Source organism: Palaemon carinicauda, chromosome 38 (assembly GCF_036898095.1).
Source record: "Palaemon carinicauda isolate YSFRI2023 chromosome 38, ASM3689809v2, whole genome shotgun sequence".
NCBI classification, from domain to species: domain Eukaryota; kingdom Metazoa; phylum Arthropoda; class Malacostraca; order Decapoda; family Palaemonidae; genus Palaemon; species Palaemon carinicauda.
This window is the reverse complement of record NC_090762.1, coordinates 4,578,445-4,604,025: the sequence shown is the minus strand read 5'-3', so window position 1 is coordinate 4,604,025 and position 25,581 is coordinate 4,578,445. Positions and strand designations below refer to the sequence as shown.

The 25,581-nt window shown below is 35.0% G+C and overlaps 1 pseudogene; it reads left to right on the top strand.

The window, feature by feature from the left end:
* The window catches only part of LOC137630040 (uncharacterized), an 80,495-nt pseudogene that overhangs the window by 26,352 nt on the left and 28,562 nt on the right, over nt 1–25,581 (top strand).

Below are 25,581 nucleotides of genomic sequence, written 5' to 3'. Positions count from 1 at the left end.
CATTAAAACAAAAAACAAAAAATGTGCATTGAAAACTCCAATATATTGCCTTATATGAGTGCCTGAATCTTCTTTGTACTGTACGAAATACTGTACCTTTACCCTGAGAGTTAAACCTGTGTGCACAGGTGTCGTTTTGTTTGGTATTTCACAGATGTATGATACTGGGTGGGGGGGGGGGGGGGGATGGGTGTGTGTCTGGGTAGCCTACCCTCCGAAGGTAAAAGATTGGGTCTCTTTTTATCTATGGTAGATAACCGGGTCATGTTCGATAACGAATTGGTTAAGACAATTCTTTGTTTGCAGGAACTGTTCAACGCAATATTGTCGTCGTCCGTCTAAACGAGCGTTGTGAAATCATATTTAAATGTCCATTTTTTCATGAAAATGTGTTTCGTGGGATCTGAAAGTTGGCTGTGTTTTGGGGGCGACGTTGCCCATTCGGATTATACAAACGACTTTATTCAGGCGGGAAACGCAAGTCAAAGCGCCAGAGAGACCAAGGTTAAAGAAATTGCGATTTTAGCGTCCTTTTACCTCTGCCTAGAGACATCCTTCCATTTTCTTGAATGTAGAAAGAATAGGGAAAATCATTGGTCGTGCTAACTGGCAATGCTAGGGCAGCCATGCGACACAAGTGGCAACCTCCCACTCGCCATCTGGTGGCCAGTTCACGAGTTACTCTATCAGTGGTTGCACGTATCTGTGGTGATGGCTTCGTAAACTAATATTCTGGTGATTATATAAAAATCTGGTGTTTTACCCGACTTATACTGATACTGGAATTTTCTCTAAGGATATATAGTGTCGAATTTACCAGGCCAAAATGAATCTGGGCGATAATATTCCTTAACGACCTCAGGTAAGTACTCCCTTGGTTTTCTGGCAATTAGAGACACGGAGAGATTGCTATACATCATCTTTATGAAAGAGGTTTCCTTCTCTTATATCCCCTATTCCTTGGAGTGGGAAGGTAGAGATATGGGGAAAATAAACCCGTTACCGTATTTATCTCTTCTGTCTCGCTCTCTTTGACATACACATTAAGCTGAGCAACAAAGTAAAAAAAAGAAGTTTTGTAATCCAGTTTCAGTTGGGATGTTATTTCTGTAAGGCAAGTGAATGAAATTATAGGAAGAGACAGTTTTTAAACGGTAAGCAATTCCAGTATTTATGTCGAAAACTGAAGGTCTATTTTGATGAGAGTGAGAGCGAGAAAGAGTATTTTCCAGAGGAAGGATGGGGCTGGAAAGGTTGGGGGTCCCCCCGGTGTAGGGAGGGTAAGGATCCAGCCTCCCTCTTTTGAGGGGTGATGCTGGATGTCAGGGAAGGGGGTTCGTTTTATAGGAAGATGTGGGAGGGGGAAGGGGGAGGGCGGGGGTATCGATCCAACAGAAAACACCTGACACGGTTTTTCAATGAGTTTCGTTTGGTTTGATTTCGTAAGGGACAAGTTTTCATATAGACTTAGATTATTACGGTGCAAAATGGTCTTCTATAAACCATGAATAACATAATAATAATAATTATCGATTATTTAACTTGAGGAAATATAGAGCTAAATAAAAATCCTCCCTAGTAAGGTTTATACTAAAAGGAAATTAGATAGATTTGAAACTTGATGAAATTATCTATGGATATAGGTTCATAGGTTCACGTGACGTCTGAGGTTTAGTTGAATGACGGAGGGAGGGACGCAGACGTCGATATTATTATTATTTAATTTGTGCTTTTTAATTAAATACCAAATATCTCTCTCTCTCTCTCTCTCTCTCTCTCTCTCTCTCTCTCTCTCTCTCTCTCCCCACATACATACAGTATATACTATATATATAGGCCTATATATTGCGTATGTATATATATATATATATATATATATATATATATATATATATATATATATATATATATAATGTGTATATGGGTGTATGACAGTGTGATATACACTTTGCAAAAGACACATAGAATAAGGAAATAAAATAGAATTATTAAACATTGTTTTGGTGTGTATTTATCGAAATATATCAATTTATTGGAATTTTTTTGTATATTTCATATGACTTGAAAAAAACGCATATATATATATATATATATATATATATATATATATATATATATATATATATATATATATATATATATATATATATATCCCTTTCTGAGTGTGGACACTTTAACGTTGTAAAAGGGTTTGTATCGCCCTGATCAGCAAAGCTGTACTTTTTTTTCTTAACTTTTATTTAAAATAACAAAATACAATATTTACAAGGCCAACCATACATGGTTGGTTTACTGTTAGAGGTCAAACAAAAGTCTCCACCATCACCAATCCGTAGTTGGCCAGCGTGTAGATGGACATGCCTGGGGCATTTGTCATGCTGTGGACTAGAAACGATTGCATTTCTTATTTTGTTTTACAGTGCATATACAGCATTTATTAACCCTTTTCCCTTGGGTGTTCATGGCTCTCGGCCTAATAAGAATGCCCGTCCATTCCTCATTTCTGCAAATCTTACCATGATTTGATTGGTAGACACGTGCCCATTTTCCATCTTGAGTGAGGCCTTTGGCCGTCGACTCACTAACAGTTTTAATGGTAGATTTATTACCTCTCTCTCTCTCTCTCTCTCTCTCTCTCTCTCTCTCTCTCTCTCTCCTCTCTCTCTCTCTCTCTCTGCTTTTCACTTAAGATATATGAATTATGATCAGTGTCTTGTTCAGTGCTAAAAATATTGTATAATTTGTAGCACGTTGCTCTTAATGTCACCAAGAAAACCTTCAAGTGCCTTGACACTTGGCAAATATATATATATATATATATATATATATATATATATATATATATATATATAAAGAGAGAGAGAGAGAGAGAGAGAGAGAGAGAGAGAGAGAGAGAGAGAGAGAGAGAGAGAGAGAGAGTATGTGATGGTTTTTTATTGTGTGAAGTTGCAGTAACTCCCTTCCCATAGATTTAAGTTGGTTCATGTAGTGTGACAACACTTGACTTGTGGTTACCTATCTAGATTTTGACTCGAACTAATAATATTTTTTAATCAATGCTAGCTCATCGTGAAAATGTGTTTAAAATAGATAATATGTCGGGTTTGCACGTTCGTATTGACTATGCAAACAGGCATGCATACATGTATATATATACACACACACACACACACACATATATATATATATATATATATATATATATATATATATATATATATATATATATATATATATATATATATTGTGGGTGTATGTGTTTATGCACACTTGAGCTCACAAACGCACATGTTAGTGTAATTCAGTGGAACCATTAAAAGTAAACTCGGGTTTATTCTTTAAAATTTTATAGAAACGTGCAAATACTTATATACACTTCATCGGATGTGGAAAACCTTCCACTTTTCCATCATGAGCTAAAAGTGGGTTTTCGGATAACATTTAACTTCAAATGCCTCCCTTAAACCATCATGAACCACATCACCTTCGTTTTCTCGTAGTAGCAGTGTGAAGATCTTGTGGTAACGGTTATCAAGGCCGTGTATAGCCTAGACCGATTACCTTTTATAGCGCACCACTTCTCAGATTACATCTTTTCGTGTATGTTTTGTACTTTTTCATTTTGTTGTCTGGTGACTTCAATGAGCAGACTGACATTAACTGGGCTATTTGACTTTTTATCCAATGCAGAGTCCTTGGAATTCAGTAACCTTCGGATCTTCTCTGTGATTGGACGGTTTGGTTGCAAGCCACGACTCTTTGACCTTGTGTGGAACACTTAATCGCCTGCATTTAAGCGTCCAGCCAAGCATGTGGTGTTGGAAGGACGGTGCGAACTCCCCGTCTTGAATTCAATGTTGAAAGTGATTTTGCTTGTCCGTAAACGTGCTATGTTCTCGTGTAATTAAATAATTCTTTGTTATGCTTAGTATAAAATTTTTTCAATGTTATTACGGTATAGATAAGTTTGATGCTATTTGAAATAACTTAATTTTTACATATAAACACGGTAATTTGTCTTTTTTAAATTTTAGTTTTTTGTGTTGAGAAACATTAATACAACTTTATGATGAAAAATGGAATAACGATAATACCAATTCCCTAATATCGCAAGAGGGTCTGCCCCTCTCTTTTATTCTTCTCCTGTACTTCTCTTTCTCCCTATTTCCTTAATCTTTCCCATCCCGAGCACCTGCCTTTGAGCTATAAATTGGATTGTATCCAGGGGGACGCTTCCTTTCCCCATATTCCCCACTTCCCTATTCCTATTATTATTATATAGGCCTATGCATTAAAATAAGAAACCCTTTACTCATCCCATTCTGAGTGGGAATACCTTATCGTGTTGATAGGGTTTGCATATCGCCATGATCAGCAAAGCTGTATTAATAAGGGGATCCCATACTAGGTTGGTTTGTTGCGAGCCATCATACGAAATTCACCTAGCATCACCAATCCGCCCGACTAGCGTGGTGATGAAAATTTGCCAAACCCTTTGTCCTTCATTTGTTTTTTATGTATTTTTATACATGCTTGAGAACAGCATAGGTTTGGTTCAAGGTCCTTCTTGGGAAATTAGTTGGTCTTGGGTGTGAACATCTATGAAAGCATTAAATGTTGAACTTTGAGTTAAAGAATACTAGGCAGGCAGTTAATTCTAATGGCCAGGCCTTCTCCATCATGAGGCTCAATACTACACAGTATTCTAGAAGTTTTATTCCAGCTGTTACCAAGTTGTGGAATGATCTTCCTAATCGGGTCGTTGAATCTGTAGAACTTCAAAAGTTCAAAGTTGGAGAAAATGTTTTTATGTTGACCAGGCTGACATGAGTCTTTTTATAGTTTATATATGACATATCCGTTTTTGACGTTGTTAATAGTTTATATAGGGCATATGTGTTTTGACGCTGTAACTGTTTTTAGAATGATATATTAATTTATTCTCATCATTTAATTATTTCCTTCCTTTCCTCACTGGGCTATTTTTCCCAATTGGAGCCTTTGGGCTTATAGCATCTTGCTTTTCCAACTAGGGTTGTAGCTTGGCTAGTAATAATAATAATACGAAACAGATAAAACTGAGAAGTCATCATTTATTGGCGAATATATTAAAACAGTTTGGACTGGCAGAGAGAGTGGTAATTTGAATGCAAATGAAGAAAAAAATGTTAGATGTTAAGTGTAATGTTAAGATGAATATTTATTAAAATACTGTAGTACTGATATATTTTTGTACATCATTTTGTAAGTAGTTTGCAAGAAAATACATACGATTAAAATAGTGAGGTTTTAGTACGCTTAACTATGAAATTTAAAAAAGGGAAAAAAAATGAAACTAATTGGCGAATCCGGTATGAAGAAGTACAGTATCAGTTAAATATTTGGAAAATGGGTTAAAATATATTGATGTTTGTTCTAAACTTAAAAACACGTGGTTTGAATTATTAAGACTGTTTCCCATCTAGAAGATTCATTTTGTATTGGATCAATGTTTGGGATTCATATACGCCTACCTGTTCAACAGATTTATTTTCCCGTAATTGAAATTATATTGACAATGCTGTTTTCGTTTGAATCTAGGTGAAGTTTTGGTTTCTGAAAGTAATTTTATTTAAAATTAGCTTGAGATTAATCTTTTTGTAATTTTCTTTTGATATACCGATAAGCTTAAAACTCGGTTTCTTTAGATTCAGGTGCAACGAGCCGGGAAGAAATACGTCTATTCTTTTCCAATCACCTTCTGCTTTATTGTCATACACACAATGCACACACTCATACACACACACACACTATATATATATGTATATATATACACATGTATATATATACATATTTATGTATATATATGCGTGTGTTATTTATATAATTGGTAAGAACTTTAGTTTTGCTAAATTTGAATGCGAAAAAATTACCTTTCATGTAAATAGCTAATTTTAGCTAACACTTTGATTTGTTTTTCTTGTGAATATTATTATTATTATTATTAAATGCTAAGCCACAACTCTAGTTGGAAAAGCAGGATGCTATAAGCCCAGGGGCCCCAACAGGGAAAATAGCCCAGTGAGGAAAGGAAATAAGGAAAAATAAAATATTTTAGGAACAGTAACAATATTAAAATAAATATTTCCTATTTAAACTATAAAAACTTTAACAAAACAAGAGGAAGAGAAACTAGATAGAAAAGTGTGCCCGAGTGTACCCTCAAGCAAGAGAACTCTAACCCAAGGCAGTGTAAGACCATGGTACAGAGGCTATGGCACTACCCAAGAATAGAGAACAATGGTTTAATTTTGGAGTGTCCTTCTCCTAGAAGAGCTGCTTACCATAGCTAAAGAGTCTCTTCTACCCTTACCAAGAGGAAAGTAGCCACTGAACAATTACAGTGCAGTAGTTAACCCCTTGGGTGAAGAATTATCTAGTAATCACAGTGTTGTTAGGTGTATGAGGACAGAGGAGAATCTGTAAAGGATAGGCCAGACTATTCGGTGTCTGTGTAGGCAAAGGGAAAGAACCGTAACCAGAGAGAAGGGTCCTATGTAGTACTGTCTGGCCAGTCAAAGGACCACATAACTCTCTAGCGGTAGTATCTCAACGGGCGGCTGGTGCCCAGGCCAACCTACTACCATGTTGGCCTAGCCATATCTTAGTCAATACAGTAGATACATTTCTTCTGATGCGGATTTTGATAATATTGTACCTGTTAACAGTATGAATAACATACACATGTTTTCGCATCTGAGTGTTATTAATTACACATACCCATATATATATATATATATATATATATATATATATATATATATATATATATATATATATATATATATATATATATATAGACCTATGTATGTGTGTGCGTCTATGTATGTCTACACATTATATATGTATATATATTGTATGTATATATTAAGATATTTTATTTTGATTTTCATTACTTATATTGTTTATTTATGTCCACATTTCCTTTCCTCACTGGGCTATTTTTCCCTGTTGGAGTCCTTGGTCTTATAGCATCTTGCTTTTCCAACTAGGGTTGTAGCTTAGCTAGTAATAATAATAATATAGAAGTCAATTCAGCTGTCATGTTTTATTTGTGGAATATTGGATAAACCTCTTGAACAGCAAGGAAGCTGATGAGCAGCATGCTGACCGCCACCTCCCCAGATATAAAACTGCGTCATTTACTCTATTTTCTCACGCATTTTTGCTTCTTAGAAATGAAGACTCCGTTTTCCGAAAGAATCTTTTTTTTCCTTTTTTTTTTTCCAGCCACATTTTAAACTTTTAATTTAGCATCGCTGTTAGCACACAGGTTAGGCTATATGAAGTTCCATGGTGCTGGGTGTAAGGGTTGCAGACTCACTCAGGAAGACTGCTGGTAATAATAAGGATAACAACATTTATTGCTATATATATATATATATATATATATATATATATATACACACACACAACATCAAATGCACCTGTTTCTAGCCCACTGCAGGACAAAGGCCTCAGACATGTCCTTGTTCATGTATGGGATTTGGTAATTTCATCACCATGCTGGCCATTGAGGGTTGGTGATTGTGGGAGACATTAGTATGATCGCTCACAACAAACCAACCTAGTATGGGTGGCCCTGACTAGTACAGTATTGCTGATTGTGGTGATATATATATATATATATATATATATATATATATATATATATACACACACACACACACACACACACACACACTATTGTACACGACTACAAAACTGACGGCTAAATATTTAGATAAGCACAGACAGAATCAACCCTTCCCACCCCTGTCCCTTTCCTAACTACAACACTGCTACTCTCCCCCCCCCCCCCTATTGCGGTATAAGGCATAATGTGTATATAGTTATATAAGTTTTTATATCCTTGATCGGTTACCTTCACATGCAGACAAAGCTGGTGACGTTACTCGATATCTGTTAGCATTTGTTCCCTGTTGTCACGAAACTGTTCACCTCGTCTGTCAAAGGCTCGCACGCTAGCTAGTCGGCTCTCTGAATAAAACTGAAGTGTAGTGATACTATGAATAATGAAGCGCCGTGACATTATTACTACTACTACTACTACTAGCTAAGCTACAACCCTAGTTGGAAAAGCAGGATGCTATAAGATTAAGGGCTCCAACAGAGGAAAGAGCCCAGTGATGAAGGGAAACAAGGAAATAAATAAATTACAAGAGAAATAATGAACAATTAAAATTGATATTATAAGAGCAGTGACAGCATTGAAATAGAGCTCTCATACCGTATATAGAATTGAAAAACTTAAAATAACAGACAAGAGGGATAGAAATCAGATAGATTAGTGTGCCTCAGTGTACCATCAAGCAAGAAAACTAACCCAAGACAGTGGAAGACCATGGTACAGAATCTATGGCACTACCCAAGACTAGAGAACAATGGTTTGATTTTAGAGCGTTCTAGAGAGCCTCTTGCCACAGCTAAAGAATCTCTTGTACCCTTACCAATTTCAGTTCAATGGTTAACTTCTTGAGTAAAGAATTGTAGTAAGTATTATTGCTATTCAAGAGGACGGTTATAGTTTTATAATTACTTATGTGATAAATGCCAGTAGTTTTTCACTCCAGAATATTATAAGTGGGATTAATTAGTGTGATTAATTGAGTTTTATATAGAGCTATGGATATCAAATCGCAACCTATAGAACCTATATGAGAAAATAGTGTGGAATATTAAAGTATAGCATCCTGCTTTTCCAACTAGGGTTGTAGCTTAGCAAGTAATAATAATAATAATAATGATAATAATAACTTACATGAGAGAGAGAGAGAGAGAGAGAGAGAGAGAGGTTATTATCATGTCTTTATTCTATGGTGCTACCACTAGATAGACGGTAGTGCTAAATAGTGAAATGGAATTATTATTATTATTATTATTATTAAAGGCATATGCAATCTTACCGAGGCTAGCCACTTGTGCCATTCCTTCCGAAGTTATACAGAAATGTAGATTACTCATTTTCATTTGCCGATTAAATGAGATGGCCGTGCTGTCAACGTAAGGCAATTTATAGGTTAATGACAGTCCCCAGATACTGGCATCAGTACATTTCCCCCCTGATGATAGTCGTAAAGTGACTTTACAATTATTTGAGTAAGTAGAGTTTTCAGTAAATTGTTAGTAATTTCGTGTGTTCAAGTAAATATTTAGCGTGTTTGTATTAGTGATCTGTGAAGTGAAGTGATCAGGTTATCGCTTGCTTGGCAGTAGGGAGATATACAGTACAGTATATCTACAGTAGATCCTTTGAATGCTAGGTTATAGGATGTGCCTTAGGATAAGGTTGCCATCCTCCTCCTCCTCCTCCTTCTCCTCCTCCTCCTTCTCCTCCTCCTCCTCCTTCTCCTCCTCCTCCTTCTCCTCCTCCTCCTCCTCCTCCTCCTCTTCCTCCTCATCATTCGCAACTATGAGGTAGTAGGTTGGCCAAGGCACCAGCCGCCCGTTGAAATACTACCGCCAGAGAGTTATGGGGTCCTTTGACTGGCCAGACAGTACTACGTTGGATCCTTCTCTTTGGTTACGGTTCTTTCTCTTTGCCTACACATACGCCGAATAGTCTGGCCTATTCTTAACAGATTCTCCTCTGTCCTCACACACCTGACAACACTGAGGTTACTAAACAATTCTTCTTCGCTCAAGGGGTTAACTACTGCACTGTATTTGTTCTGTGGCTACTTTCCTCTTAGTAAGGGTAGAAGAGACTCTTTAGCTATGGTAAGCAGCTCTTCTAGGAGAAGGACACTCCAAAATCAAACCATTGTTCTCTAGTCTTGGGTAGTGCCATAGCCTCTGTACCATGGTCTTCCACTGTCTTGGGTTAGAGTTCTCTTGCTTGAGGGTACAATCAGGCACACTATTCTATTTAATTTCTCTTCCTCTTGTTTTGTTAAAGTTTTCATAGTTTATATAGGAAATATTTATTTTAATGTTACTCTTCTTAAAATATTTTATTTTTCCTTCTTTCCTTTCCTTACTGGGCTATTTTCCCTGTTGGGGCCCCTGGGCTTATAGCATTTTGCTTTTCCAGCTAGGGTTGTAGCTTAGCAAATAATAATAATAATAATAATAACTATTCCACTGTAGGACAAAGGCTTCAGACACGTTCTCCCACTCACGTCCGTTTATGGTCTTTCTATGCCGATTTATACCAGCAATTTTTCATAGTTCGTCAATCCATCGCCTTTTTTTTATTCCCCTACTGCTTTTGCTATCTTTAGGGACCCATTCATTTATTCTAGTATCTTCCATTCTCATTATATGTCTTACCTATGTCCATACATTTTTCTTACATGTTAGAATATCCTCTACTTTGCTCTCGTATCCATGTTGCTATTTTTCTATCCCTTGCGCTATTTCCTTTATAATTCTTTCCACAGCTCTTTGATTTGTAACTAGCTTATGTTCTAAGGCTTTAGTAAGGCTCCAAGTTTCCGATGCAAAAGTTAATGCTAGTAGGATCATCTGATTAAATACTTTTCCTTTTAGAGAAAGGACAAGATTATAGGATTTACCATAATGCTACATTTAGAGCTGCTATCAAGCTGGTCTTATGCAACACAAGCTTTTGTTTTACACCCATTTTTTGTGTCATTTGGCAAAGAGGATTTGCCCTGATGAAAAGTAGACAGCAGTTTTTTTTTCTTTTTCGGAAAAGGTGGCGTTTGACCATTAATGAGTATTTAATTTTTTTCATTATTATTATTATTATTATTATTATTATTACTTGCTAAGCAACAACCCTAGATGGAAAAGCAGGATGCTATAAGCCCAGGACCTCCAGGGAAAATAGCCCAGTGAGGAAAGGAAACAAGGAAAAATAGAATATTTTAAGAACAGTGATATTATTATGTTTTTTTTTTTTAAGTGGTCAAAATTTTTGTGTTTTGAAAGTTATTCTTTGTCCGTTGTTATTACTCAAGTCTTTGTCTCGGCAGATATCCAAGTTTAAACTTCTTCAAGAAGATGAATAAATTGATTGAATGTTTTGATTTTCGTAGTTACATGAAGAATCTGTGAATAATGCAGTATTAGTTTGGCGTAGGCCTATGTAATATTAGATATGGGGTCTTAGTTCTATTATTTTAGATTATTATTATTAATTGCTAAGCTACAACCCTAGTTGGAAAAGCAGAATGCTATAAGCTCAGGGGCTCCAACAGGGAAAATAGCCCAGTAAGGAAAGGAAACAAGGAAAACATAAATATTTTAAGAATAATATCAATATAAGTATCTCCTATGTAAACTATAAAAACTTTAACAAAACATGAGGAAGAGAAATTAGGTAGAATAGTTTGCACGAGTGTACTCTCAAGCAAGAGAACTCTAACCCAAGATAGTGGAAGACCATCGTATAGAGGCTATGGCACTTTTAGTTGTTACTAATGGAAAATTAACTTTTACCACCGTAAAAAAAAACCTTATGTGCTATAAAATACGCACTCATATAAATTAGCATACTCATAAAGTCTATACATCCAGATAATGTTAATGGGAAGAGGAAACTGAAATGAATTATCAATGAACAGAACTTGGAAAATTATTGTTAATATAATATACTGCTTATAAAGACAATAGCCATTTTTATATTGTTATTGATAAAAACAAAGGTATTTTAATATATGAAAATTGGTGTTTTATTATTTTTTTTAAATTGTTATTATTTTATATTGAAGACGATTTCTTCCATAATGATAACATAGTAATTACTGATGACCTTGCCATAACAATAACTCGAGAATATTGATGACTACAGTCAATTTCTTTTAATGAGGCGCATTTGCACCGACTCGCAGCGGTGCCCTTTTAGCTCGGAAAAGTTTCTTGATCGCTGATTGGTTAGAATTATCTTGTCCAACCAATCAGCGATCAGGAAACTTTTCCGAGCTAAAAGGGCACCGCTGCGAGTCGGTGCAAATCTGCCTCTCTAAAAAAAATTGACTATAGGTGCATAGAGATATCAGCTTTCGCAATACTGACATGAGCAGAAAATGTTAATCCCCATAAGTGTGCTATGATCTATAAAGTATTATTTTGGATAGATTCTATAGAAATATGTCACGTGACTGACTATTTATTAAAATATCTCTCTCTCTCTCTCTCTCTCTCTCTCTCTCTCTCTCTCTCTCTCTCTCTCTCTCTCTCTCTCTCCTAGTACATTTTAATTGTACAATATCACCTGTAAGCTTTGAATGCAAAGGCGTTTACCAAGTATATATATATATATTTATATATATATATATATATATATATATATATATATATATATATATATATATATATATTTATATATATATATATATATATATATATTTATATTATATATATATACATATACTGTGTATATATATATATATATATATATATATATATATATATATATATAAAGCAGTTCTCATTAGTTCTTTGGGTTCGCATTAAGTAAATTTTGATAATGAAGTTGTCATTTGGGTCGTTGAATTAAATCATTCGTATTAAGATTTCGAATTTGGTATCAGCAGCCTCTGAAATTTATGAATATTGAGAAAATGTTCTTATTTTTGGTTCTGGTAATTAATATATATATATATATATATATATATATATATATATATATATATATATATATATATATATATTGTTCATCGTCAATTTAATTTATATTTGGTTCTGGTAATTAATATATATATATATATATATATATATATATATATATATATATATATATATATATATATATATAGTTCATCGTCAATTTTATTCTTGACGACCTCAATGGCCAATTGGTAAAAGCAGTTAAGAGTTCATGATGGTCTATTTCAAACGTCCCTGCCTGACTATCTCCGGGCTTTGTTCGAGTCCCGCTCAAGCGCAATAATTTCATGTAATGTCTGCAACCTCACTATCCTTGTGAGCTAAGGATGCTGGTTTTGGGGAGACTATAGGTCTATATGCTGAGATATCAGCAGCCATGCTCTGGCCTTCCCTGGTCTTAGCTTGCGTGGAGAGAGGGTATTATCACCGACTATTGCCTTTGCCATTCATGAGCGACCTTTAAAAACATTATAAAAAGGATTTTTATTGATTTAAAAGTTGATTTCCCGTGACAAGTTAGATATTCAAGACCTTGAGTTTCCCAAAACAGCACTGGTGGGGCCTCAGTCCAAACAATATATAGAAAGGTCTTATTTAGAAGTAATTAACAATATTTTGAACTATAACTGATTGTGATGTTATGAGGGGAACCAAGTAGAACAAAATTTGCTTCATAAAAAGTATTTTTTTTTCTTTTTAGTTTATCTATTCAATACTCTTTCTTGTACAATCTCAGGTCAAATCCTAGGTCTAGCTTTCCGTCTCCACAACCCATCACTCTCTCTCTCTCTCTCTCTCTCAGCGGGCTCACCGGCTCCCCCACTGCAACTGCTGTACATTACCAGTCTTTCTTTAAAGTTGGATGTATTATAACAAACCAAGAATATGAACGGGCTGCGAATAAGCTCCCAAGCGTTGGAGCTTCTCTGAATGGCTGGGCGCTCATGCCAGTCCCGATTAAAAACGGAGCTCTGGCATATGACGTTTTGACGTTTTGACGGGGATTGGACGAGTTCGTCCTCAATTAGTTTTCATTAGAAAGAGTAGGCCTAATTATTTGAACTGTATTTTGTGTGTGAATTATTTTTCTTTTTAGGTATTTTGAGTAGTGCGGCTATGATTAAGTGCAAACTTGCTTTTAGTATACATTAGCACGAGTATGAAGTGTAGCCTTAGCCTATGAGTATAAGCAGTTTTAATGATTTTTCAAGTGGGAAAAAATGAGTCGTATATATAAAGACGAAATGTGTGTGCTTACGCATAGATATATTGATTAATTATGTTTTTGTATTTTTATACATCCGTGGCGTGAGAGAGAGAGAGAGAGAGAGAGAGAGAGAGAGAGATTCACACACAACCAAAGCCATATGACCTATTTTCTTAAGCAGTACATGAAATCGGATAATTAAAAGACTTTAAACTACATAATATACAATTTTCATTAGTGTCGGCGCTCCTGCCCTCGCGCAATTTACGAAGCCAGCTAGCTTGCTAGCAAGCAGCAGCAGCAGCTAGTGCCCTTGTGACAAGTCTATTTGGAGTATCATTTTTAAGTTCTGATATAGATTTATATATTTGAAAGAGATCAATTGTTCGCATTGACTTCCCTCTGGCATCGCAACCCTTTGATCGTCCAGTTGAAACAAGAGAGAGAGAGAGAGAGAGAGAGAGAGAGAGAGAGATTTGATGGACACATTTAAATGCTCTCGACAGTTGGAAGTGCGCATGTACGATTTCATCTGTTGTCATATCGTCCTCCCACCTTATATCCTAAACAAGTTGAGTACATTGCTCTCTCTCTCTCTCTCTCTCTCTCTCTCTCTCTCTCTCTCTCTCTCTCTCTCTCTCTCTCTCTCTCTCTCTTAAGGAGAATTGTGAATTTTATATTTCTGAAGGATTATTAGTTGGCTAATTGCTGTAAACCATATGGGGCTTTTGATAATTCGTTTTTTGTAAGCGATCAGACAAAAATCTCCCACCATCACCAATCCGCACTGGCCAGCTTGGCGATGAAAACTGGCCAAACTAAACCCCAGACATGTCCGGGACCTTTGTCCTACGTACTGTCGACTATAAGCTGTTGTATTTGTTGATTATATATATATATATATATATATATATATATATATATATATATATATATATATATATATATATATAAGCGTGTGTATGTATATATACAGACACTTTAATGTTTGCATGTATTTTCGTACGGGTCGATATATAGTCCTATATATACACATAACAGTTACAAGTAAGTCACTTAGAAAGAGGGTTGCCATTCGTACGATAATTATCATACATGTACGATTATTTTGGGTCCGGTACGATGTACGATACATACCTTTTATATATATATATATATATATATAGAGAGAGAGAGAGAGAGAGAGAGAGAGAGAGAGAGAGAGAGAGAGAGAGAGAGAGAGAGAGAGAGTTATGGGGTCTTTTGACTGGCCAGACAGTACTACATTGGATCCTCCTCTCTGGTTACGGTTCATTTTCCCTTTGCCTACATACACACTGAATAGTCTGGCATATTCTTTACATATTCTCCTCTATCCTCATACACCTGACAACACAGATTACCAAACAATTCTTCATCACCCAAGGGGTTACTGCACTGTACTTGTTCAGTGCCACTTTCCTCTTGGTAAGGGTAGAAGAGACTCTTTAGCTATGGTAAGCAGCTCTTCTAGGAGAAGGACACTCCAAAATCAAACCACTGTTCTCTAGTCTTGGGTAGTGCCATAGCCTCTGTACCGTGGCCTTTCACTGTCTTGGGTTAGAGTTCTCTTGCTTGAGGGTACACTCGAGCACACTCTCCTATCTTATTTCTCTTCCTCTTGTTTTGTTGAAGTTTTTATAGTTTATATAGGAGATATTTATTGTTGTTACTCTTCTTAGAATATTTTATTTTCCTTTTTTCCTTTCCGCACTGAGCTATTTTCCCTGTTGGAGCCCCTGGGCTTATAGCATACTGCTTTTCCAACTAGGGTTGTAGCTTAGTAAGTAATAATAATAATAATAATAATAATATATATATATATATATATATATAAATGTGTGTTAATTAAACAATTATACTAAAATACTTTGAATTAAGTTATTTATGTTACACCTTAATAATCATGTTGAAAGTGTGTACGATAATATTGATTAAAAAACGATGATTTTAGGGTTCATGTACGATAACCAAGTGGAAATCATCTGGTAACTCTGCTTAGAAGAAAAGAGACACTTCATCGTCAAATCTAGCGAGAGTGGGCGGATTGGATCGAGGTCGGGTATTCAAAGGGACGGTGAAAGATTTTTTTTTTTTTTCTATTGGCTGCTGCTTTTTTTCTTTTGCTGCTTATAAATAATTCAGGTGTGATGGTGAGACCTTTCCGGGTAGACTGTTCAGTGGAAGAGCCCTGCTTTTTTTACCTTGCTTTGAGCTGCTTCGCTAAAAGGATTTGTCATTATGTAGGTTTTTTTTTTATTTTTGGTTTTTCGTTTTGTTTATTTGATATGCAAATGATTTTAATTGATCAATTAATTTTCTAATTCATTTTTTATATTTGCTTATTTTAATATTTTGGAACTGGAATTATGATATAGGCCTATATATTGTTCTTGCCACTAGATTGTATGCTTTGCATCAAGATCTCTCTCTCTCTCTCTCTCTCTCTCTCTCTCTCTCTCTCTCTCTCTACAAAGCTGTTGCATAAAATGAAGGTCGTACAAACGTGTTCTTTTCTATACAAGTACAGGAAAACGTATTGTCCCGTAAACACATTTCATCATGAAAATTATTAGCGTTATAAAGAGGTTTGCTTATGTATATATATATATATATATATATATATATATATATATATATATATATACTGCATATATATATATATATATATATATATATATATATATATATATATATATATATATATACTGCATATATATATATATATATATAAAATTTGAGTATATATATATATATATATATATATATATATATATATATATATATATATATATATAAAATTTGAGTCATTTTGAACACTGTGAGGCACCCTTTGGAGTCAGAAATTCTTTGGAGTATTAAAACTTGTCTTTGAACAAACATTGATGTAAGGCGGTTATTTTGTGTACATACATACATAGCTACACACACGCGCGCGCACACACACACATATATAAATATAATATATATATATATATATATATATATATATATATATATATATATATATATATATATATATATATATATAATATACCTTTTACATTAATGATAGTTCAAAGCCAGTTTACTTACTCCAAACGATTACTGCCTCCAAAAGGCTCCTCAGTGTTCAAAATTTCTCACATTTTATATCAAGTAACTTTTAAAGCACATTTGATGGCATATGTGTAAACTGAACTTAAACTTTTCTTATAGTTGAAAGGAATATATAAGCCTTTCGTCTGTCGCCCGCTTTACTTAACACCTGTCACAGGTGGTCGGCCCTTTTAGGCCTACTAAATACGGATCCTCTGTTCCTCGCTGTTTAGTTTAGTTTATGTGGTCGTTAAGGGCAGTGAGCGAAGGTAATAGAAATATATTATAGAGCATTTAGATTTATATAAATTTCTGAATAAGCAAATTCTTGCTATACGTCTAAAACGTTAAGGCAAAATTGCATTAGTTTTAGATGTTATCTTCATAGAAAACGGGAATCGAGGGAGATTTCAACAGCTTTTATAGATCACCGACTCGTATCACCAATAGATTTATTTAACATTTAGTTAAAAGTAAGATAGAGAGGAAAATGCTTTAAGAGTAACAAGAACACGATAAGCGTCGTTGCTCTTGATACTGTATTAAGTATAATTCCAGTAAGCTTGAATTTGAGTTTATACTAAGCTTACTTTGGTGCTTCAGCTGATAGATACACTAAGCTAACTTTGGTACTTCAGCTGATAGATACACCAAGCCTACTTTCGTGCTTCAGCTGATCTGATAGATACACACTAAGCCTACTTGGGTGCTTCAGCTGATAGATAACACTAAGCCTACTTGGGGGCTTCAGCTGATAGATACACACTAAGCCTACTTGGGGGCTTCAGCTGATAGATACACACTAAGCCTACTTGGGGGCTTCAGCTGATAGATACACACTAAGCCTACTTGGGGGCTTCAGCTGATAGATACACACTAAGCCTACTTGGGGGCTTCAGCTGATAGATACACACTAAGCCTACTTGGGGGCTTCAGCTGATAGATACACACTAAGCCTACTTGGGGGCTTCAGCTGATAGATACACACTAAGCCTACGTGGGGGCTTCAGCTGATAGATACACACTAAGCCTACTTGGGGGCTTCAGCTGATAGATACACACTAAGCCTACTTGGGTACTTCAGCTGATAGCTATACACTAAGCTTACTTGGGGGTTTCAGCTGATAGATACACACTAAGCCTACTTGGGGGCTTCAGCTGATAGATACACACTAAGCCTACTTGGGTACTTCAGCTGATAGCTATACACTAAGCTTACTTGGGGGTTTCAGCTGATAGATACACACTAAGCCTACTTGGGGGCTTCAGCTGATAGATACACACTAAGCCTACTTGGGTACTTCAGCTGATAGCTATACACTAAGCTTACTTGGGGGTTTCAGCTGATAGATACACACTAAGCCTACTTGGGTACTTCAGCTGATAGCTATACACTAAGCTTACGTGGGGGTTTCAGCTGATAGATACACACTAAGCCTACTTGGGGGCTTCAGCTGATAGATACACACTAAGCCTACTTGGGTACTTCAGCTGATAGCTATACACTAAGCTTACTTGGGGGTTTCAGCTGATAGATACACACTAAGCCTACTTGGGGGCTTCAGCTGATAGATACACACTAAGCCTACTTGGGTACTTCAGCTGATAGCTATACACTAAGCTTACTTGGGGGCTTCAGCTGATAGATACACACTAAGCCTACTTGGGTACTTCAGCTGATAGCTATACACTAAGCTTACGTGGGGGTTTCAGCTGATAGATACACACTAAGCCTACTTGGGGGCTTCAGCTGATAGATACACACTAAGCCTACTTGGGTACTTCAGCTGATAGCTATACACTAAGCTTACTTGGGGGTTTCAGCTGATAGATACACACTAAGCCTACTTGGGGGCTTCAGCTGATAGATACACACTAAGCCTACTTGGGGGCTTCAGCTGATAGATACACACTAAGCCTACTTGGGGGCTTCAGCTGATAGATACGCTAAGCCTACTTTGGTGCTTCAGCTGATATATACACCAAGCTTACTTTGGTATTTCAGCTGATAGATACACCAAGCCTACTTGGGGGCTTCAGCCGATAGATACACTAAGCTTACTTGGGTATTTCAGCTGATAGATACACTAAGCTTACTTGGGTACTTCAGCTGATAGATATACACTAAGCTTACTTTGGTGCTTCAGCTGATAGATACACTAAGCTTACTTTTGGTACTTCAGCTGATAGATACACTAAGCTAACTTTGGTACTTCAGCTGATAGATACACTAAGCTTACTTTTGGTACTTCAGCTGATAGATACACTAAGCTAACTTTGGTACTTCAGCTGATAGATACACTAAGCTTACTTTTGGTACTTCAGCTGATAGATACACTAAGCTAACTTTGGTACTTCAGCTGATAGATACACTAAGCTTACTTTTGGTACTTCAGCTGATAGATACACTAAGCTAAATTTGGTACTTCAGCTGATAGATACACTAGGCTTACTTTGGTCCTCCAGCTGATAGATACACTAAGCTTACTTTTGGTACTTCAGCTGATAGATACACTAAGCTAACTTTGGTACTTCAGCTGATAGATACACTAAGCTAAATTTGGTACTTCAGCTGATAGATACACTAGGCTTACTTTGGTCCTCCAGCTGATAGATACACTAAGCTTACTTTTGGTACTTCAGCTGATAGATACACTAAGCTTACTTTGGTACTTCAGCTGATAGATACACTAAGCTAACTTTGGTACTTCAGCTGATAGATACACTAGGCTTACTTTGGTCCTCCAGCTGATAGATACACTAAGCTTACTTTTGGTACTTCAGCTGATAGATACACTAAGCTAACTTTGGTACTTCAGCTGATAGATACACTAAGCTAACTTTGGTACTTCAGCTGATAGATATACACTAAGCTTACTTTGGTGCTTCAGCTGATAGATACACTAGGCTTACTTTGGTCCTCCAGCTGATAGATACACTAAGCTTACTTTTGGTACTTCAGCTGATAGATACACTAAGCTAACTTTGGTACTTCAGCTGATAGATATACACTAAGCTTACTTTGGTGCTTCAGCTGATAGATACACTAGGCTTACTTTGGTCCTCCAGCTGATAGATACACTAAGCTTACTTTTGGTACTTCAGCTGATAGATACACTAAGCTAACTTTGGTACTTCAGCTGATAGATACACTAGGCTTACTTTGGTCCTCCAGCTGATAGATACACTAAGCTTACTTTTGGTACTTCAGCTGATAGATACACTAAGCTAACTTTGGTACTTCAGCTGATAGATACACTAAGCTAACTTTGGTACTTCAGCTGATAGATACACTAGGCTTACTTTGGTCCTCCAGCTGATAGATACACTAAGCTTACTTTTGGTACTTCAGCTGATAGATACACTAAGCTAACTTTGGTACTTCAGCTGATAGATATACACTAAGCTTACTTTGGTGCTTCAGCTGATAGATACACTAGGCTTACTTTGGTCCTCCAGCTGATAGATACACTAAGCTTACTTTTGGTACTTCAGCTGATAGATACACTAAGCTAACTTTGGTACTTCAGCTGATAGATATACACTAAGCTTACTTTGGTGCTTCAGCTGATAGATACACTAGGCTTACTTTGGTCCTCCAGCTGATAGATACACTAAGCTTACTTTTGGTACTTCAGCTGATAGATACACTAAGCTAACTTTGGTACTTCAGCTGATAGATACACTAAGCTAACTTTGGTACTTCAGCTGATAGATATACACTAAGCTTACTTTGGTGCTTCAGCTGATAGATACACTAGGCTTACTTTGGTCCTCCAGCTGATAGATACACTAAGCTTACTTTTGGTACTTCAGCTGATAGATACACTAAGCTAACTTTGGTACTTCAGCTGATAGATACACTAAGCTAACTTTGGTACTTCAGCTGATAGATACACTAGGCTTACTTTGGTCCTCCAGCTGATAGATACACTAAGCTTACTTTTGGTACTTCAGCTGATAGATACACTAAGCTAACTTTGGTACTTCAGCTGATAGATACACTAAGCTAACTTTGGTACTTCAGCTGATAGATATACACTAAGCTTACTTTGGTGCTTCAGCTGATAGATACACTAGGCTTACTTTGGTCCTCCAGCTGATAGATACACTAAGCTTACTTTTGGTACTTCAGCTGATAGATACACTAAGCTAACTTTGGTACTTCAGCTGATAGATATACACTAAGCTTACTTTGGTGCTTCAGCTGATAGATACACTAGGCTTACTTTGGTCCTCCAGCTGATAGATATACACTAAGCTTACTTTGGTACTGCAGGTAATAGATACACTACTATTTAGTTACTTGTGATGATATTCGGATAGATAACATGTTCAAAATAGTTTCATCAATTGAAATTCTTGTTTTGTAACTATGACAAGTTCATTGCATTCATGTAACTAATGTTGCACTCTTCCTGTTTTTAGATTCAAAATTATATTTGTATTATCTTGTAGCCTTCGATATAAGTTACTTATAATTCTCAAAATTAGATATTACATTAACTATATATGATAATCGGCATTTTTTGTATTTTTTTCATATAAAATTACTTCATTTGCAAATTACCTTTTTGAGTGACACTTCTAAGAGTTGTATAGCATTATTGGATTATTTTTGCTTCGTCATGCTAAATTTCTTTACAATAGTGATAATGTACTAAATTACATTATTTGCTAACGTACATTACAAAATCACTCGTATACCGATGTACTACCGACTAATCATGTACATTTGTTTTATCTATAGATTAAATTGATTTCATCATAAATTATGGATAACATTATTTGTCCATTATACTTTTGAATTATCAACTTGTTGAAGTAATCAAGAAGCCTTTAGAGTTGTTACACAATTAGATTACATTATTTCCATTTGCTCAAGTGTTTATATGATAAGTAGTGTACGCGACCTGTCAGGAATGACGGCTTAGTGTATAGATAGATATGCACGCACATGCATATTTAACCCTTCCACCCCCTCCCCCTTTCCTAACTACAACACGCTAGTTTGAGTAAACATAAATTATATATATATATATATATATATATATATATATATATATATATATATATATATATATATATATATATATATTTATGTATGTATTTAAGGCACTGTAAGAGTTGGAAGACCAAGGCCTTCATGGCTGAGAAGTATGGAGAGTGAAGCAGATGATGAATGGAGAAGTATTGATTTAAAAGCACAGAATAGAGACGACTGGCGAAATCTAATCGAGGCCCTTTGCGTCAGTAAACGTAGGAGGAAATGATTGATATATATATATATATATATATATATATATATATATATATATATATATATATGAGAGAGAGAGAGAGAGAGAGAGAGAGAGAGAGAGAGAGAGAGAGAGAGAGAGAGAGAGAGAGAGATGAACCGGTTATATTTGACTGAATAGAAAATTAACCTCGTTAATATTATATTACTCGAACGCCTATTTTAACTTATCCATTCATTGCAATAAGGTCCTAATAATTGTATCATTATGTTACAGTGAAGACTTGCCGTCATACTGTGAACAGTGTTATCTGTTAGGACAATGAAATACTCTCCTCTTCGCATTACTTTGTTAACCCGAACAGTGCTACATAACTAAATAGCTTTTTTACTACCGTCATACTGTGTTTAATCCCTAGGTAGCTGTATTATGTAATGTTTAGCGGTACTTAAATATTCTACGATTTGTTTTGATTGTTATTTGAAAGGATTATTATTATTATTATTATTATTATTATTATTATTATTATCCAAGCTACAACCCTAGTTGGAAAAGCAAGATGCTACAAGCCCAGGGACCCCAACAGGGAAAAATAGCCCAGTGAGGAAAGGAAATAAGGAAATAAATAAAAGAAGAGAACAAATTTACAATAAATTAGAGTGTAGATTTTGCGTTGCAAGGGTATTATTGCAATTCTTTGATGCAATGCAGTATTATTTTGCATGCATATTACAAAACTGCATTATTTTTGTTATTACATTTGCTGCATTGCAGTTAGCGGTACCCAATTGGTGTCCTAAATTATGTTATGTGATGATGACTTATTACACATTTTGCTTATTTAATTACCTTATTTGAGTGCATGCTTTATTACATTACCTTATTTAAGTGTATGTTTTATTACATTACCTTATTTAGGTGTGTGCTTTATTACATTACCTTATTTGAGTGTGTGCTTTATTACATAACCTTATTTGAGTGTATGCTTTATTACATTACTTTATTTCAGTGCATGCTTTATTACATCACGTTATTTGAATGTATGCTTTATTAATTTACGTTATTTGAGTGTATGCTTTATTAATTTACCTTATTTCAGTGTATGTTTTATTACATTACCGCATTTGAGTGTATGCTTTATTACATTACCTTATTCAAGTGTATGTTTTATTACACTACCGTATTTGAGTGTATGCTTTATTACATTACTTTATTTAAGTGTATATTTTATTAAATTACCTTATTTAGGTGTATGCATTATTACATTACCTTATTTAGATGTATGCTTTATTACATTACCTTATTTAGGTGTATGCTTTATTACATTACCTTATTTAGGTGTATGCTTTATTACATTACCTTATTAGGTGTATGCTTTATTACATTACCTTACTTAAGTGTATGTTTTATTACATTACCTTATTTAGGTGTATGCATTATTACATTACCTTATTTAAGTGTATGTTTTATTACATTACCTTATTTAGGTGTATGTTTTATTACATTATCTTATTTAGGTGTATATTTTATTACATTACCTTATTTAGATGTATGCTTTATTACATTACCTAATTTAGGTGTATATTTTATTACATTACCTTATTTAGGTGTATGCTTTATTACATTACCTTATTTAAGTGTATGCTTTATTACATTACCTTATTTAGATGTATGCTTTATTACATTACCTTATTTAGATGTATGCTTTATTACATTACCTTATTTAGGTGTATGCTTTATTACATTACCTTATTTAAGTGTATGTTTTATTACATTACCTTATTTAGGTGTATGTTTTATTACATTATCTTATTTAGGTGTATATTTTATTACATTACCTTATTTAGATGTATGCTTTATTACATTACCTTATTTAGGTGTATGCTTTATTACATTACCTTATTTAGATGTATGCATTATTACATTACCTTATTTAGATGTATGCTTTATTACATTACCTTATTTGAGTGTATGCTTTGGACTCTGTCATAACATTGTTTGTCACACTACCATACTACAAGGTTGTTGCTGTGTTGCTTATATACATCCTGTCGATTACATGTGTCTTATTCATGCAAAACATTTAATTTTTGCATTAAATTGTTACGTTCATTGATATGTTCCCTTAGATTATTTACTTTAAAGCTTTTTATTTATATTTTCATGTTAATAGCACAATTTCACGGACTGTAAGCAGTTATAAGTTTGCCTTATTACCACTTTGTTTTGTACGGAGGCATCAGTTAGGTCTTAAGCGGTGTGAATGTAACTAACCTTATTTGGATAGAGCATCAGTTTATATACAACCCGTTCCAGTCAAGAACGGCACAAAAATTTAAATACAATGAGACTATCATATACAGGTATTAAAAAGTTATCAGTGCGAGGGAAGAGCGATAACTACAATATACAATGATATTGAAATACTGTTATTATTATTATTATTATTATTATTATTATTATTATTAGCCAAGCTACAACCCTAGTTGGAAAAGCAAGATGCTACAAGCCCAAGGGCTCCAACAGCGTGTTTGATACGCGTCCGGTACAGCTTGTATATTAAAGCATTGTTCAATTCGCTTTGGCAATAAAAACAAGAAATGAACGTATAACAGATTACTTAATAATTTGATTTTTTATTTAGTTTCATTTCAAATGAGAGTTCTTGTTTATATGTATGCTTGTTAGCGGCTTAAATGATCTTATTGGGACGGTATGCTGTCTAGATTTTTTTTTTTTTTTTTTTTTTTTTTTTTTTCATGTGGTAAATGTTTCTACAAGTTTTGAGGGTATGCTATGCAAATCCTGTGTATCCTTTAGTGAAAATACACAAATATATACATACATTTGTGTATGTATGTATATGTATGTGTATGTATACATATATTAATGTATCTCTCGACTGATATCCAAACCAAATATAATAAAAGTTCAGTCGGAAAAAAAAAATGCTCGGTACACCAAGGAAAATGTTTCGACGGAAACTTAAGAAAAAAAAATCTCCATCTGCGGAAACTCTTTTCTCTCCTCTCTTGGAGCTGTGGTTGGCTAGAGGGAAGGGGAAGGGAGGGGAAATGCCTGGAGAGAGGTGGGGAAGGGGGAAAGGAGTAATAGGAAGAAGGGAGAAGAACAGCCAGGAAGAGTAGATGAGATGACTTGGGGGAAACAGGAAGGAAATCGATAGCGGCCGAAGCCCCTGGTCTATAAAACATTTATGGCGGTTTTTTCATTTCATGGCTATTGTTTTCATTTGTTTTCTCCTGGGGGAAAGGGGGGAGGCTTCTGCCATAATTCAAAATCTATATAGTTATTTATAAAGCATTTATTTATTTCCTTATTTCCTTTCCTCACTAGGCTATTTTTCCCTGTTGGAGCCCTTGGGCCTATAGCATCTTGCTATTGTTTTAATTTGTTTTCTCGTGG